This window comes from Lemur catta, chromosome 8, assembly GCF_020740605.2.
Source record: "Lemur catta isolate mLemCat1 chromosome 8, mLemCat1.pri, whole genome shotgun sequence".
Taxonomy (NCBI): Eukaryota; Metazoa; Chordata; class Mammalia; order Primates; family Lemuridae; genus Lemur; species Lemur catta.
The window spans coordinates 3601864-3617555 of record NC_059135.1 but is presented as its reverse complement, the minus strand read 5'-3'; the positions used below and the strand labels follow the sequence as shown (position 1 = coordinate 3617555).

Sequence of the window (15692 nt, the reverse complement as noted above, 5' to 3'; positions counted from 1 at the left end):
TAATGAAAGTAAGCAGTTATTGTAACTTCCTCTGTTATCTGCTTGGAATGAAGAATGAGGTCCTATGCACGAGCCCTGGTACGGATTACACTCGGGGCTGAGCAGTCAAAACAGCCACAGTAAAAGAAAACAGGCCTCGTGCTCCCTCCAGGACAAGCCATGGAAAAGACTCCCTGGGAAGCAAAATGTGCTGTGTCCCAGCTCCTTCCAGCCTCCTTCAATTTCCAGTTAAATGACTAATTTAGCAGATAGGTATTTTCTCTTTAGAAATGACTTAAAATCTGGAGATAGGTGATATGTTCTGTTTTTGTAGCAATCAGTATTTTGACTCTTTTAACCGTGAACGTCAAATTGCTTAACCGTCCTCCACTGTCCCAGTCATTAAGAGGCAACTTGTAGATTATGATAATCGTGGTAGCACGAATCCTCCCTTACTTAACCCACTTTGTAATCTTTGATACTGTCATTGTAAATTGTCTTCACGTTAGTATATGGTGACATCTTATTGCCTCTGTCCCTAGCACTTTCCATTAAGAACTCACACTTCATTGCTGGTCAGGAACTAGCACCGTGTCTTCCTCAGGGACGAGGATGTTTGACATTTCTCGTCTCTTGATCCCTATTTGTTATTTACCATCCGAGTGACTCATACTATCCCCGTATCCCTCTTGCATTACTTCCTGTTTGCAAGACAGCAGCCACAGAACAGTCTGGACAAAACCATTTCCTCCTTCTTTTGATATTTATTTAGATGCTGCTGCAGGCAGGATGTGCACAGAGTTGTGGCCTTAAGTGTGGTAATCCTGGTGTCCTCAGGAAACTGAGAGGAGCTGTCAAGAGGACTTAGGAAAATACCGTGGAGCTGGCATCGGCCACAGCATGGGGTGACGGGAAGGGGACAGACCTGGCTGTTCCACTGACTCATTCTGTCTCCTCTCCCAGGTCACCTCCTGACAGGCCAGGAACTTCCCATGGGTCTGTGTAAGTAGAGTTGGATTGTACAGGGTGAGGTTAGCAGTACACTTCTTCCTTCTAATAGCTTTCAGTTTACTGTTGTCGTGAGCTGGGAAGTTTAATATTGTGGGCTTTGGATGGTGGGAGCGAAACAGCCTGTCTAGCCAGAGCAGAGCCCACCCTTGCCCGTGTTATGCTTTGCCATGCGTGTCTATTCGCTCACTTCTTCCTTCCTTCCTTCCTTCAGCACACGATAGCAAACTCCTCCTGTGTGTGGAGTGCTGTGCTGTTTCGAGGCACGCCGCACACCCTGCTTTGAGAAGTTTGAGGTCAGCAGCTCACCCAGCAAGCCCCTTGCCAGCACCTTCCACTGACCCTCGCAGGGGAAGCAGATGCATCTTGAAGAGATTTTCACAAGGGATGGAGCATCTGGTCTCATGCTACCTGGACAGGAATACAGGTGAGCTCTAGGGAGGCAGCCAGTGATAGCAGACTGAGCAGGAACAGAGGAGCCAGCAGGCCTGGCTGTGGCACTTAGCAGCTTACTAAACTTGGGCAAGTTACTTACCCTTCCAAACTGTAAAATGGAGCGCTAAAAATGCACTCCTTCCGTAGAGTTCTGAAGTGTGATGTTTTATATGACATAGTACAATCACATGCAGAAAAAAATTGCCTGAGTTTTTGTGACTCTTATTACTGAAAACAAAGCATATCAAAAATAAAACCCTTTACTTATTTAATCTGGAATAAATATTCTGCACAAAATGACACTTTTATAATTGGTTGTTATAATTATTACACCAAACATTGAACAAGAACTAGGTAGCTAAATTGCCAGTTATGTGTACAAAGGGGCCAGTGTTAGCACAGTGGACTTGTGGCTTTAGGAAACACAGGAGGCCTGTGTCAGTGAATTCATGAACATCACTTTCCCCGGCTTATTGAATCCGGATTAATTAGATGGAGGATTTTTGTTAATGCTGTTACTGTTGCTGCTGTTTTGATTTTTAATAATATAAGACTGAAGTAAATGATGCTGGATCAGCAACGGTCACACAAGTGCAGGAAATTCCTTCCTGAATCAACATTTTGAAGTTAGCAAGCCTTACTCACTGCCCATAAAGTTATGCTACAAGCCATGTGCAGGAAGTAAAGTCATTAAAAAGGAGTATGTGAGCACAGTTGTGAAACTTTTTATTTTTTTCAAAATAAGGATCTGGACATGAAAAGAAAACACTGGACCAGTCACGCATCCTGAGATTAGTCGAGACACATGGGACCTTTCACCTCCTGCTCGCGTGGGTGGCTGACTGTGGCCAGAGGTGTCCATGAGCATTTGGCACTTGGCAGCTGCTGCTGGACCACGGCGAAATCAGATCCAAGACCCAGAGCAGTTCGGGGAACAGGTGCCCACACAGCACATGGTAACCACATCTTGTGAGGGACGCATAATCCCAGTGACTAGGTGGTCTAACAGATGAAATTACTCTGGCGCTCTCTGAAATCAATTTGTTAATCCGTACAGTCACCAATTCTCCCTCCCTCCTTCTCTCTCTCCCTTCCTTCCTTTCTTCATGTTTTCTATTCTTTTCTCTTTCACACATTCATTCCATACATCTATTCACTGTGTCATTTAGAGCTGCGGTCCCCAACCCCCTGGGCCGTGGACAAGTACCAGGCACTGGCCTGCTAGGAACTGGGCCACACAGCAGGAGGTAAGCGGCAGGTGAGCAAGGGAAGCTTCACCTGCATTTACAGCTGCTCCCCAACGCTCGCATCGCCCCCGAGCTCCACCTCCACCTACCTCACCCCCACCCCCTGTTCAGTGTAAAAATTGCCTTCCATGAAAATGGCCCATGGTGCCAAAAAGGTGGGGGACCGTTGATTTGGAGAATGTCCTTGAGCCCCTACTACACTTCCTGGGCAGTGAAGAGCAATTTTATACATTCTCTCTGGCTAGAATTGGTGAGGATATTACAGGTTTCTAAAAATAGCTGTGCATGTGTGCATGTGTGTGTGTGCATGTGTGTGTCTGTGAGTGACGAGCAGAGAGAAGAACTCACTTAGTTGGAATGAGACATTGAAAGGGGAAAGATATTTTTGTTTGGTTCAGAGCAAACATAAAAGGTCTCATAGATTGAGGCTGATAATAAATATGGTATTATAGTCAACAAAAAACCAAGAAGAAATTCTTGACTACAGGCTGGTTTTTCATTCCTCGTAAAGTGAAGGATTATACTGTGTGTTTCTCAAGTATGGAGACAGAGCACTAATTTCTATTCTTGACTATTTATTCTTGTGTCACAGGTTTACCTGATGAGGCAGGAATTTTCCTTCTAGCCTCTCTTCATAGATACGTGTGTACATAAAGTCTCCAAATGGTTTGAGCCGTGCCTTTGTACCCGCAGCTGTCACTGGTGCAGGAATTGTGGGTAGCAGACCCAGCACAGATCTTATGAGTCAGTTTCAGGTGTTTTGCTATTTGCCCTAAATGCTCCAGAAAGTCTTGATCATAACCAGTGAGACTTATGAGAAGTCTATGGGGTATACCGCGCTGCTTCACATCAAAGGCCACTTTGCTACAAATAGGGAACTTTTGCAGGCTTCTTTTTCCTCCTCTCTCTTAACCTCAGGTCATGGCCCCTCTATATTTTTGTACCAACTTCACTTTCCTCTGAAATCTGTCAAATGGAAATAAGACTCTCTGTGTTGTTCCTTCCAGCCCCACCTAGGGGATCTAACCCCGAGTCTGTGCTCAGCAACTGGGGTCACATGTGGCCAAAGAGAAATTGAAAGGACTGGTTATATAAACACGCTTGGACGAAGACTGGTGACAGCCACTGGCGATGGACCCTTCAATTAGTGAAGTTCACTCCCACCCCCCTTTCTGGGAACTTGCTGAGTACCTGGAGGAGCTGCCCTAGGAATGTATTTACAGCTAATGAAAGGTGACCCTTCCTGCCACTCTCCTGCCTCTTCAAACAAACAAGTTCTTCCCACTGTAATCGGCCCACGTCTCCTGTCCTGTCCTTTGAACCTGCCACCATGCACTTTTGCCCCAGAGGATGTCAGGCCAGGTTTCAAATTTCCCTGGTATGCATTGGCTTTTCCTTTTATGATAAAAAGTTCAAACATTAGGACTGTCTGCTAGACAAAGCAGGAGAAGCGTGGAGCCTGCTGTCCTTGAACTGAAGACGATACAAGAGTGCTCACTGCGAAGGGGACCCAAAGTCACATCCATGCCTGCTGGCTTGGGAGGCTGCAGGTATCCCTGCGGGGCCATTCGTGTGCATTCTGTAGGGGGGCGAGAAGGCAGCTTGGCCTGCCCCACACCCCTGCTTTCCTTCTGCACCACTTGTTTGGTAATACTGCGTTAACAGCCAGAGCCTTCACTGAAGTAACAAGGTATTGATTGACTTTAGTAAGCTATGAAAAGTGTCTAATAATAGCGAGTGATAGTGTCATTCACCCTACGGATGCTGCCTTATGAAGAAGCCGGAGAAGCTAAAGCCTCAAGAATATGCCATCACCCTCCAAGGCGGAGCCCGTGCCTGGGGCAGCAGAGAGACAGGAAAGGCCCTGGGAGCCCTGCGCAGACAGAACCCCAGGATCCACCTGGCAGAAGGCCCGGGACTAAGCAAGAGAAGGCAAATCGTGTGTGTGCAACACTAAGAGCAAGACTTCTCATCACAGAGATTCCCTGCACGGCTTCCGGCTCCAGGCCAGCTAAGGGTTACACAAAGCGCTTCCTACAATTGTATTTTAGAGGCTGTTTTCAGGAAGGAATATTATAGCATAATATTCCCTGAAAGCTTGTAGGTCAGAATGAACATTCTACAAGGGTTGCAGAACACAGAGCAGAGTAAGCCTTAGGATCCGGTGGTCCCTTCTCTTTCTGCCTCCCCTGCCGAATGCTTCCAGATACGCAGAGCAACTGCAGCGAATGCCCAGCCCAGCTGTCACAGGAGGGCAGCAGGGTAGTGGGTGGGGACAGCCTGGGTGGGGGCTGGCAGGCATCTGCACTCCATCAAGGAGGTCCCCAGCCACCCGAGGGCATCTCATCCTGTCCTCTTGTCCCCTGGTTAGGGGAGAGGGATGACGCATCTTGAGAGGGACCTTCACCTGCTGTCTGGACAGGTGTGAGGAGTCTCTGGCTAGAGGAAGGCGGCTGCCTGTCTGGCTTCCTTGATGTGCCCGCCAGAAAAGGAGAGCCTTGCGTGTCCAGTGAGTGGCCCGAGCTGAGCAAAGCTGCCGTGGACACGGTGCCCTCTGAGTTTCCTGTTTCCTCCTCTGCACTGTAAGTCTTTCTGTTTACCCTCCAGACCTCCTGGCCGGCGCATGGTCCGGGTGGCTCTTGGCACCAACTTGCTTGTCCATCCAAGGACCTCACAGGCCCACTGGGGACATCAAGCTCCTCTTTAGCCCCAGCTCTGCATAAAGTCAGGTTTGTGCAGAGAGCTCTTCACTGTGCTCTTGTGACAGCCAACTCACACACTCTGCTAGTTCCATGGGAAAGAAATCAATCATATCCATCATTTTGCTCCATGCAGACCAACCACCCAACGCACTGATCTATTTTGGTAGAAATTCACATAGTACAATAATGGAGATACCTGTTTTCTAGGCAGAGTGTGACTGCTGTTTTATTAGGGGCTTTTAGCTCATCAGGATGGTGTTTGCAGAAACTGACAAAGTGATAAATTTTGCTTATTTTAATCCTTTCCTTTTTTCCACCAGAGGTTAATTGTTTGGTATTCTTTGTTAAACTAACAAACTTTTAATGGGTTAAGAACCACTAAGGCTACTTAAATAAACAGACTGTTCAGGTAAGAACAGAAAAGTTAGCAGAGACCCAAGCTATCAACTTGCTGGGTTGGGGCCTGGCCTGTCAGTTGGGGGACATTTGCAATGACACAGATTCACTGGGCGATTTTAAAAATACCTATGAACTGCTTAAAAGAAAGTGTTCACTTTCTTTGTTAGATAGAGAAAGGAGATTCCCTGATATTTAATTTCTGAATAATTAAAATGAGCCCTCTTAAGTCTTGTTTTTGTCCTCCAACACAGTGCTTCCTTTCATTGCTATTGTTTGTAATTTAATAGTGCATGTAAGCAAGATAAATGTCTATCTATTCTATATATTTATCTTGTCCCATTTTTGTTTACAGGTTTGAGAATCGAGATTACTCAAGCTTCATAAAATGATTCCAAGGAATATTCCATTTGTTTCTATGCTCTAGAAGAGGTCTTATGTCATGGAAGTCATGTATTTCTTTTAGCAATACCTTTATAGTGAGAAAGTTGAATTGTGATCTATGTTAAGAATAGTAAGTATAGTAGCAACATGAAGAACAGTTTGGAACAGGGAGATACTTGCTACTGGCTGGGTTCTGCAAAAGCTAAATCTGAGGCAGAATTTTTTTCTTTAACATTTCTTTTAGTGAAGGTGTGCTGGTGATAACATCTGTTTTTATTTGTTTAGCTTTAATATAAAATCTATAAAACTCTAAATTGACAAGTTTTTTTTTCTCTTTGATCGCTTTAAAGATGTATTATAATTCAGTTTTCTTGTGGCTTGCATAGTTTTTGACAAATGTCTGTCCTTCTGTTTGGAATGTGCCTTTTTTCCTCTGGCTGCTTTGAAGATTTGCTTTTTATCACTAGTTTTGAGTAATTTTATTAGGTTGTGCCTTGGTGTGGTTTTCTTGATGTTTATTCAGATTAGAGTTTATTGGGCTAAATGGATCTGTGAATTATAGTTTCCATCAAATTTAAAGTACTTTGGGCATTTCTTCAAATATTATTTCTTGCCCTCTTCTCTCTTCTTTCTTTTTATAACTTCAGTTACACATATGTTAGGCAGCTTGATGCTGTCTAACGAGTAATTCAGAATCTAGTTGTTACAACGTTCACTCAGTTCACTCATTTTTCTCTCTATGACTTATTTTGGATAGTTTCTCTTGCCATGCTTTTATGTACACTGATCTTTTGCAGTGTCTAATATTTTCTTAACCCAATTCAGTAAAAGTTTATATTTTAGAGATATTTATCTCTGGGAATTTTATTTAGTTCTTTTTTATATTTTTTTCTTTCTCTTATTATATTTATGTTCTTCCTTCAACCATTGACCATAATAAGAATATTTACCAAGGCTGTTTTAAAGTCCCTTTCTGCTAACTTTACTGCCTGAATCCTATCTAGTTCTGCTTTTATTGATTGAGATTTCTCCTTGTATCTGTTGTATCTTCCTGTTTCTTAATGTGTCTAGTGATTTTCAGTTAGATATCTCGTACTTTTGACTTTTTAGTGCTAGATTTTTTTAAAAGAGTGTTAAGCTTTGTTCTGGCAGGTACTTAAGTTATTTGTGGGCTAATTTGATATTTTTGAGGCATATTTTTAATCTTTTGTGGGTTTTCTTTTAGGATCAGCTTAGTACCACTGCTATGGCATGGTCCTTCCTTGGTCTCTACTGAACACCCTGTGTATTCCGCAGGTTTTCTCTCCTCTTACTGCTGGAAGTCAAAAGTGTTCCTGCTCTGTCTGAGTAACCCCGGGGATTATTTGGCCTAGAGCTGTTACACCTTTTCTACACCTGGAAGCTCTTTGTCATCTAACATCATGAAGATCCACTCTGTGCATGTGCAGACTACCATTTATCCAGTTACTCGAGGGGGCGCCTGGGGAGATTTCTCAAGCTCTTCCTTTGCACAGCTCACTGCTGCCCGGCGCTCTGCCCTGCAAGGCCTTCCGTCGTCCAGACTCTGACTTCTGTCTCCTCACCTCAGGGATGCTGCCTCGCTCTCCCTGCACGTCCGTCTGCAGTTTGCTTCCCAGAAGCAAGATGAGGAGCTCTTGGACTCGCCTTGTTTGTTTCCTTTCTTTGAAGGATGATAGTCTTGAACGTCATATTTTCCAGTCTCTGCAAATGGTTGTTTCACATAGTTTGTCCAGTTTAAAATAGAACAAGTCTCAACTTTTTGACTCCCTTTAGCCAGATGCAGTATTTGATTTTTAATATATAATTAAAATCATTTACACAATTTTGTACCTGGTTTTTAAAACTTACATAATCTTTTATATTGATTACATGCTACTTCGGCTGCCTGATCAGCATCTTTCTTTCTCTCTCTCTTATCAAGTTATGATTTGACTGACTGGTGTTTTAATGTAACTTCATGTGTTTGTCTATAGGACATAAAGATTGTTTCCATCTTTTGCAGACTTATGATAAACACTTGGGGCTTGGCTGTCCTCCTGATGTCTTTGTCGCCACCTTATCTAACAGCTCACTCTGTCTTTTCCTGATGTAGATTCTGCAACAATGGAGCCTACCTGAGACGCTCCCTAAGAAAAGAGCTCATGATAGAGCAAGTTTGGGAAATACCACATGCTACATCCTCTTAGGAGTCTTAATGCACCCTAACTTGTTAACTTTTAAGTAATTTTGCATAAAGAAACCATAATTATGTTTTTGTTGTTACCTTAATATTTTGGAACGTTGTATATAACTTTTATTATTATTTTGTCAAACAACACCCGAAGCAGGCAATTTTCAGTGTCAAACAGTAGGGCCAGAAGCACGTGCTCTTCCATCAAGGCCTGGGGCCCCGCCACTGCTGCCCACCCATCAGGTACTCCAGCCCCAAAAGGGCTGGAAGTGAGAGTGCAGGGGAGAGAGCGGCCATTCCAGGGGCAGGGCCCAGGGCTGGTAGGTGCCTGAGCGAAGGGTCCTGGGAGGAGGTTCAGCAGCCATATCCCACGGAGGCTCCAGGGCCCCCAAGAAGTAGGCTTGCTAGGAAACACAATGCCATGGGACTTCTCCGAGTCTTTGTTTCCCACAGATCCTAGGAAAGGTTGTGGTGGGATCGGGGAGTGTGAAGCTTGAGGCCCAGAGTCTCAGCCTGATACACTGGACTATGGGGGACAACCCCAAAGGATGCAGACTCTGGTCTCCCAAGTCCCCTCTGTGGCAGCCTCAGTTCTCTGGACACCTCTATGTCCCCATCCTGAGGGATAGGCTGGCTGAAGGGAAGTGTGGTGAGAGGCCAGATGCAGGGCGGTTTGTGGTGCCCGATTCCAGGCAGCAGGTCCTATAGGAGAGCAGAGCCCAGGCCCACCCAGTGCTGGCAGCTGGCACGGAGGCAGGTGGCATGTTCCCTCCATGCCACACAGTTCTGCTGCTGGACGGGCCCAGAGAGGACGGCCGTGTGAGAGTCTGGTGGTTCTGATACCCCAGCGTGGAGACACCTTCCACTCACAGCCTGTCTCCATACAGTGTCTGGCCCCTGTCACACGGCTGGAGGGCCGGGGTAAAGACGGGTTCACCCCAAAGACAGAGTTGCCTCCTGGGGCTTTGTATCCACCCAAAGAGAAGATGTGAGTCTGGTCAGTGGGAATTGTAGGCCTGTGGGACCCCTAGCACAGCTGTCCCAAGCCAACTGGGACATGTGGTCACCCTCCACATTCGGACCACAGGAGGCTGCTCTTGTCCCATGTGGGGGTGTCCGGAGGACAGAGAGACTCAGGCAGGGAGGTGAACGAGGCTGTTCCGATGACCCTGAAGAGATCTGGCGAGGCCAGAGCTAAGTCAGTGCAGACGTGAAGAAAGCAAATGATTTGAGAATTTTCGAGAAAAACTCAGTACCACATCCATCCTACAACCCATTCTGTTCCTCTAGACATCCTGTGTCTGGGCCTGAGTGGACTATTTGCGGCTCGTCAAAGCACTATGTTTTCCTGTCTTTCCACTGTAGCCACTGCCATTCCCGGTGCTGGGAATGCTGTCTTCCTATTGTCACCTGTTGGATGCTGCCTTTGACGATCTCTTCCGTGGTGGCCTTTCTGAGGTTTAAAATTCACTCAGCGCTTCTACTTCCTGCATAATGATGTTTTCCAACTTAATGAATAAAAGCAAATCAATAAACAGATGGTACCTGGCAGCGTGAACAACCCACCCCTTTGCAGTGGCCGTGCCTGAACGTGGCCGGGGGTTCCCGCCAGTGGGGAGTGGCGTCTTTATGGTATCCCCTTCACAGTCCCGTCTTTGCCTCTCTTACCGTCCTCACCGTTTGTGCTGTTTTAAATCACTTGGGTGAATAAGCCTAACGGTGAAAGGTGCTCAGCAAACGTAGCAATAAGCAAACCAGCATCCAGGCAGCAGTTCAGAAATTGACAGTGACATTTCTTAACTGGAGAGGACCAGCCCATGACACAGCCTCTCCTCCGGATCAGGTCACTGGGGAGGTCTGTGAACAAGACCCCCGTCTCCTTACCTGCTTCTCCCATGCCCCGGAGGGTGGTGGCGTCCTGGAGGAAAGTCTAGGCCTGTTGGAGAATACAGGTGGGCAGGTGAGGCAGGTGTGCCTGCTGGTTCATGTTGTCCTCACTTGATGCTCGTGTGCTTGGAGCTCTCTCATCATTTTGATAGATCTGTAGCGATTTTGTAAGGCACATGGTTGTATTTTATGCTACAGGGCTTCATCGTTACTGGGCACCCATTTTCCTGGCCAGAAAACATTTTCCAAAGCAATGAATAAAACTAAATGAGGCAGTGGAGTCTTTACCTTGTGAGCTGAACAGTCCACCTGTCTGTAACGACTGTGCCTGGAGGCATCCAGAGGCCATCGTGAGCAGAACGCCAGCAGGAGGGACCCTGCAGTGTCCCTGGCCCCAGCATCTGGCTTGGGCTATTCAGGCAGACAGGCATTTTTACTAGCTTTTTTTTTCTATGGAATTTTTAAGTTGTTTGCCGGAATTGGCTGCATTAATCAAACGGTTGTTTCTGCGAGACATCGTTTATGTTTGCTGGAACCGTGGAGGGCTCCGTGGGCACTGTTTGTGCTCTCTGAAAGTACACTCTGAGCCAGAAAGTGAAATGCCATTGGTTTGATTTCATCGCCAAGCCCTGAAGACAAATTCTCACCCCCTCTGGATTTATAGTTGGTCTCGTGACGAAGTAGGAGGAGAGGAACTTGTGGAAATGTCAGACAAGAGAGGACAAAATTCTGGGTCTCTAAGGTCAAGAACGTGGAAGAAAAAAGTGACCTCCAAGCCTCGTCCAGGCCCCAGGCGCTTCCTTCCACCGAGAAGGGGAGGTTTAACTTCTGAGCACTCAGCACCCCTGCAGAGCTCATGGAGCTCCACCCGGGCTCAGAACACGAGGACATCGTGCATAAGGGCTGGCAATGTCCAACCAGGTGCCCAAGACACTGGTAGTTACTTGTTCGTATTATTCCCAAATACCAAATTTAACAAAATTGTGTAGATAATTCATTACAGCTTACTACTTGAGGTTGTGTTCATTTTATTTTCAGATGGCATTCATTATTTCTCCAGAGAATAAAAGCAATATAAGAATCCTGTAAAAAAATTAGAAAATAAAAAAGTATAAAAATGAAAATAAAATCATCTATAAGCATACAATTCATATATAGCTTCTGGGAATATTTTGATATTTTTCTTTTGTATTTTATTAACCTTTCCCCATGACCTTTAATATTCCATGAGAATGTAATTTTTATGGATTCATAATACTTCATATTATGGTCGTGCCGTAAACTTTTTGGCATTCTTCTGCCATTGGTTATTTAAGTTCTTTTTACTTTTTTCACTGTTATAAATAAGATTGCATTAAACATCCTTGCACACAAATCTCAGGCCACATTTTTTATTGTTTTGGTTTTTTTTTTCAGGGCATATTCTAGAGGGAAGGCTATGAGGATCAAAGAACATTAACTCTTTCAGGGATCTTAATACATACTGCTAAAAATATGTCTACACGGTGCCCAGCCAGTGTGTTAATTTACCAAGAAAAATAATCAGGCTTATTGTGCACACCTTCGGATCCTGGTCTTTTGATTTGTGTTCCTTTAAAACTTTCAACCCAATGTTGGCTTGAAATAGACATGAAGTGAAATTCTAAAAATATATATAAAACATAAAAGATTCATCCTTTCTTATGTTTTCTATAATATTTTATGAAACAACATTTTTCAATTTGCCAAACTGCACAGTGCTAGACTGCACTGCATGAAAGTGATTTAAAGGAGCTTCGGCCTTCTAAGCACTTAGGCAAGTCTCTTCCTAGCGCAGGGCCACTCAGACATCTGGACAGCACACAACTTCTGAGAGCCTTTGCTGTAAACGGATTCGGTTTCCAGCACTGGGCATACAAAGGTTCATTCAAACTGCAATGGGTAAAATAATTGTGTGGTTTATATTATGTTAACCTGAGGTTATCACTGACTCTGCAGGGCTGTGATTTCCCCTTTGGTCCAATCTTTCAGATAAATCAGACCGTGCCGTCAGCAGTGAACTTGTTAGCTTCCATCGAATAGGTTTTCTCTTTTGGTCTGGACATTCCTATGTCTTTATGTAACTTCCCTGTTAACTAAAACAAAATAAATAAATGCAATCCCCATGTGAGGAAAAAGAGAAAGACAAGTAGAGAAAATGACGTTTACACCCTCAGAGAAGGCTGCTGATTAACGATAGAAAAGGCTGGAACCACCTTTCCCTAAGATCCAATGGCACGTGGCCACCCCTCCCTGCTTTTCTGGAAGAGGCAGTTGAATAAAACACTTTACAAATATTTATATGCTGGTAACCGTGTTAGAATAACGGCCACAGTCGGCTGTGACTTGACTTGAGCCAGAAAATTTAGAGTTAAGGCAGTGGGAACGCTGCTTTGGGCTCTCTCTTGTCGGGCCTGGTGCCATCGCTGTAAATCGAGGATGGTCACCTACTGTTTAGAGGCCCCTGACGGCGAACTTCAGTGCAGGGATGCACACCTGTTTCTGCGAGAGCCTGGAACTCCTTCAGGAATAGTGCAATAAAAACAGACCTTTAAATTCCTTATTTTAAGGTGTGTTTTTCATATACACTGCCTGCCCGTGTGTTACTGTCTTCAGAACGAGGGGCAGAGGGGTGCCACACGCTCACGAGGCCTCGCCTGATGGGAACACACTCGTGCCTGTGGCTCTAGTGGGCCATTCGTTTCTCTGGGTGCTGGGAGAACAGATGGAGCCCCGGCCCCCATGGTGCTTATGTTCTATGGGGAAAGGAACAATATATATATGAAACAAATGAAGTGGAAGTCCCTGCTCATAAGCCACAAGGGGACATGTGCCAGGAAAGAAAGAAATGGAGCCCAGAGTGAAGAAAATCGGGCCAGCCCGGCCAGCCCAGCCTGCCCGGCATGCTCATGGCAGAGGTAGTGGAACAAGATTCGAAGGTGGTGAGGGAGTCCCCGAGTGGCTGTTGGAGAAGAGAATTCTTCGCGGAGGCCCCGCCACAGGGGAGCACCCTGCCCAGCGTGGAGCAGCGAGGGAGGGGCTGTTGTAGGCCACAAGGTGAGACGGGTCTTAGGATGCTGGGGACAGTCAAGGACTTTGAATTTACTCTGAGACATGGGTGGCCATGGGGAGGTTTTTGAGCCCAAATGACACACGAGGCCATTTCCACAGCCCGGACCGGCAACTGCAGGGAGCTGCCGGCTCTAGTGGGCCCCAGCGGGTAAAGCTCAGCGTGTCTGAGTCCTGGCTGCTGGAACCGGAGCCAGAGACCCCGGACCCTCTCCTGGGCCTGTGTTCCGCCTGCCGGATCAGCGAAGGTGACATGATTCAAGGAACTGTCGGGTTTCAAACAATCTCAGCCTTGCCCAAGTCTCTGAGCACAAAGCCGAGGGCCCTGCTTCCCCATGGCTGTGTGGCCGCTGCAAACAGGCGCTGGGTTTGTGGGGAGGGGACAGCTGGGTGGTCACTGGTCCAGAAGCTCACCCTGTGGTCCCTGCCCCCTTCTGCGCTTTGGTGGCCACCAAGGGTGGGTAGAAATATCCAGACATCGCCAATTTCCAGGTTCAAAATTATATTCTCCAAACATGAGTTAATCTTCCTACGAAAGGAAGAAATACGTATTTTATTTTCATAGTAATGTATGTATTTTTTTAAAGCATTAGGTCTTTCATCTCTAGGATGGCTGTGGATGAAATATCACTAGCTTCGTGTTTCAAGATAATTCCTCTTCCAGCAAACGCTCCCCCAGGAGTAAAGACACGCACGCACACTCTTGTCACTGCTCTTTCCTTCTTTGGCAAACTCGTCCCTCCGGGCTCCATCTGACTGTCGGGTCCCAGCCTGCAGCGGTCACTGCTGAGCCGAAAGGTCTGGCTTTCAGCTTCCTAGATAGGCCAGTGAGGTTAATAAGTTAATAAAATCCTACTTATCAGACTCCTGAGTCCATTTCCTCATCCCCGTGGCGGATGGTTATAATTATTCTTTATGGACTCTTGGCGTTTCTTTAGATCTGCCTTCCTCGAGCCCCCGCCCGTTTCCGGAGAGCCACGCCGCAGAGGGGGAGAGGCGGCGGGGCGGGGAGATGTCTGTTACTCATTTCCACCTGGGGGTAACGAGGGTCAGTCTGCAGGAATATTGAAGATTTTAAAACAGACATGGAGCAGCCCGCGGTGGCTTCTCCTCTTGAGTCCATGCGGGTTGGGAAGTCTGGTGGCCCCTGGATAACCCGGCTCCGCCGCCCGCACGAGGGGACTGGGAAAGTCTCCCGACCTCTTTGCGGCTCCGGAGTTTGCCTGAAAAACTGGAGCGATAGCGTTTCAACCACGTGCACAGGTGGAGACAAACTACAATAATAATTTATGGGAAAGTGCTTTTAAAAACAACAACAACAAAAATAAGGCGTGATCTTGGTCGTGCGCACTGTCGCCGTTTGCCTCCGCAGCGCGCCGGAGACAGGGGAACTGGGCTAAGTTAGCCCGATCTCTTACTGACCAGGTTCCCTGACTGTCAGTGCGGGAGACCCCGTGTCTGACTCTGAAACAATTAAATGGCAGAAAGGGATCCTCCGTCTGAGCAGGACGCGGGGTGAGGCGCCACGGGGCCCGGTCAGGCTCCGAGCTCCTGGCCCGGCTCTGGCTGCGAGGAAGGGCCGCAGCGACCCCGCCCAGGCCCAGCCTTCTTTCTCGGGGAGCAGCCGGGAGCCAGGTCTGTGCCCCAGCGGCTGCCCGAGCCCCACGTTTCCGCCTTTCACTCCCCCTGGGTCTCTGTGTTGCCGCTTCTAAGTCTCAAGCTTTGGCCAAGACGTTTTCCTGTATAAATGTACTGTGTACGGGGTGTGCGCGTGCGCGTCGGGGGTGTCGTTTCAAAGGACTGGGAATCTCTGCAGGCCACCAATTGGGGCTACCTTGCCTGCTGCCCCCCTCGGGGACGGGCGTGGCGTGGCCACCGGGGCGGGACGCGGAGTAGCACACGGTGGCCGGGGAACCCTGGCGGGGGCGGCTGTGCGATGAGGTGCAGACGGAGAGGGAGTGCGGGCAGCAGGGACTCCCACCGGTGACCTCCCCACGTCGGCCAGGCCGCCAGGGGAAGAAGGGCAGACACCCGGGGCCCCAGCGACCAGCATCCAACCTGGCGACCGAGGGCGTGAGGCAGGCTGGTGTCGGTGCAGGGGCCACGCCAAGCGGAGAGTCCTCTGCGACACCTACCGGGACCAGCAAACCAGCAAACAGATGGGCTGTCGAGGCCTGAAGGTCCAGCGAGGCAGCGCCGGGCGCCCAGCGGCCCCTGATCCCTTGGCTGCACTTCCGCACCGCAGCCCCCACGTCCTAAACGCCCCGCCTGTGTCCCGGTGACAGGCTGAGCGGGAAAAGCTACCAGCAATTTAAAATTCCCCCCTTCCCGCCGTCTGGACCTTCAGAGAACTGGCTGAAACCTAAAGGCTAACTT

The 15692-nt window shown here is 47.4% G+C and overlaps 1 long non-coding RNA gene across 1 annotated transcript; it reads left to right on the top strand.

Moving 5' to 3' along the window:
• Positions 1 to 811: 811 nt before the first annotated feature.
• Positions 812 to 11599, top strand: LOC123643245. The gene is made up of 5 exons (XR_006736734.1): positions 812 to 981; positions 1202 to 1414; positions 2168 to 2378; positions 5092 to 5251; positions 6123 to 11599. It is a non-coding gene; the product is annotated as an uncharacterized LOC123643245 (long non-coding RNA).
• Positions 11600 to 15692: the final 4093 nt, after the last annotated feature.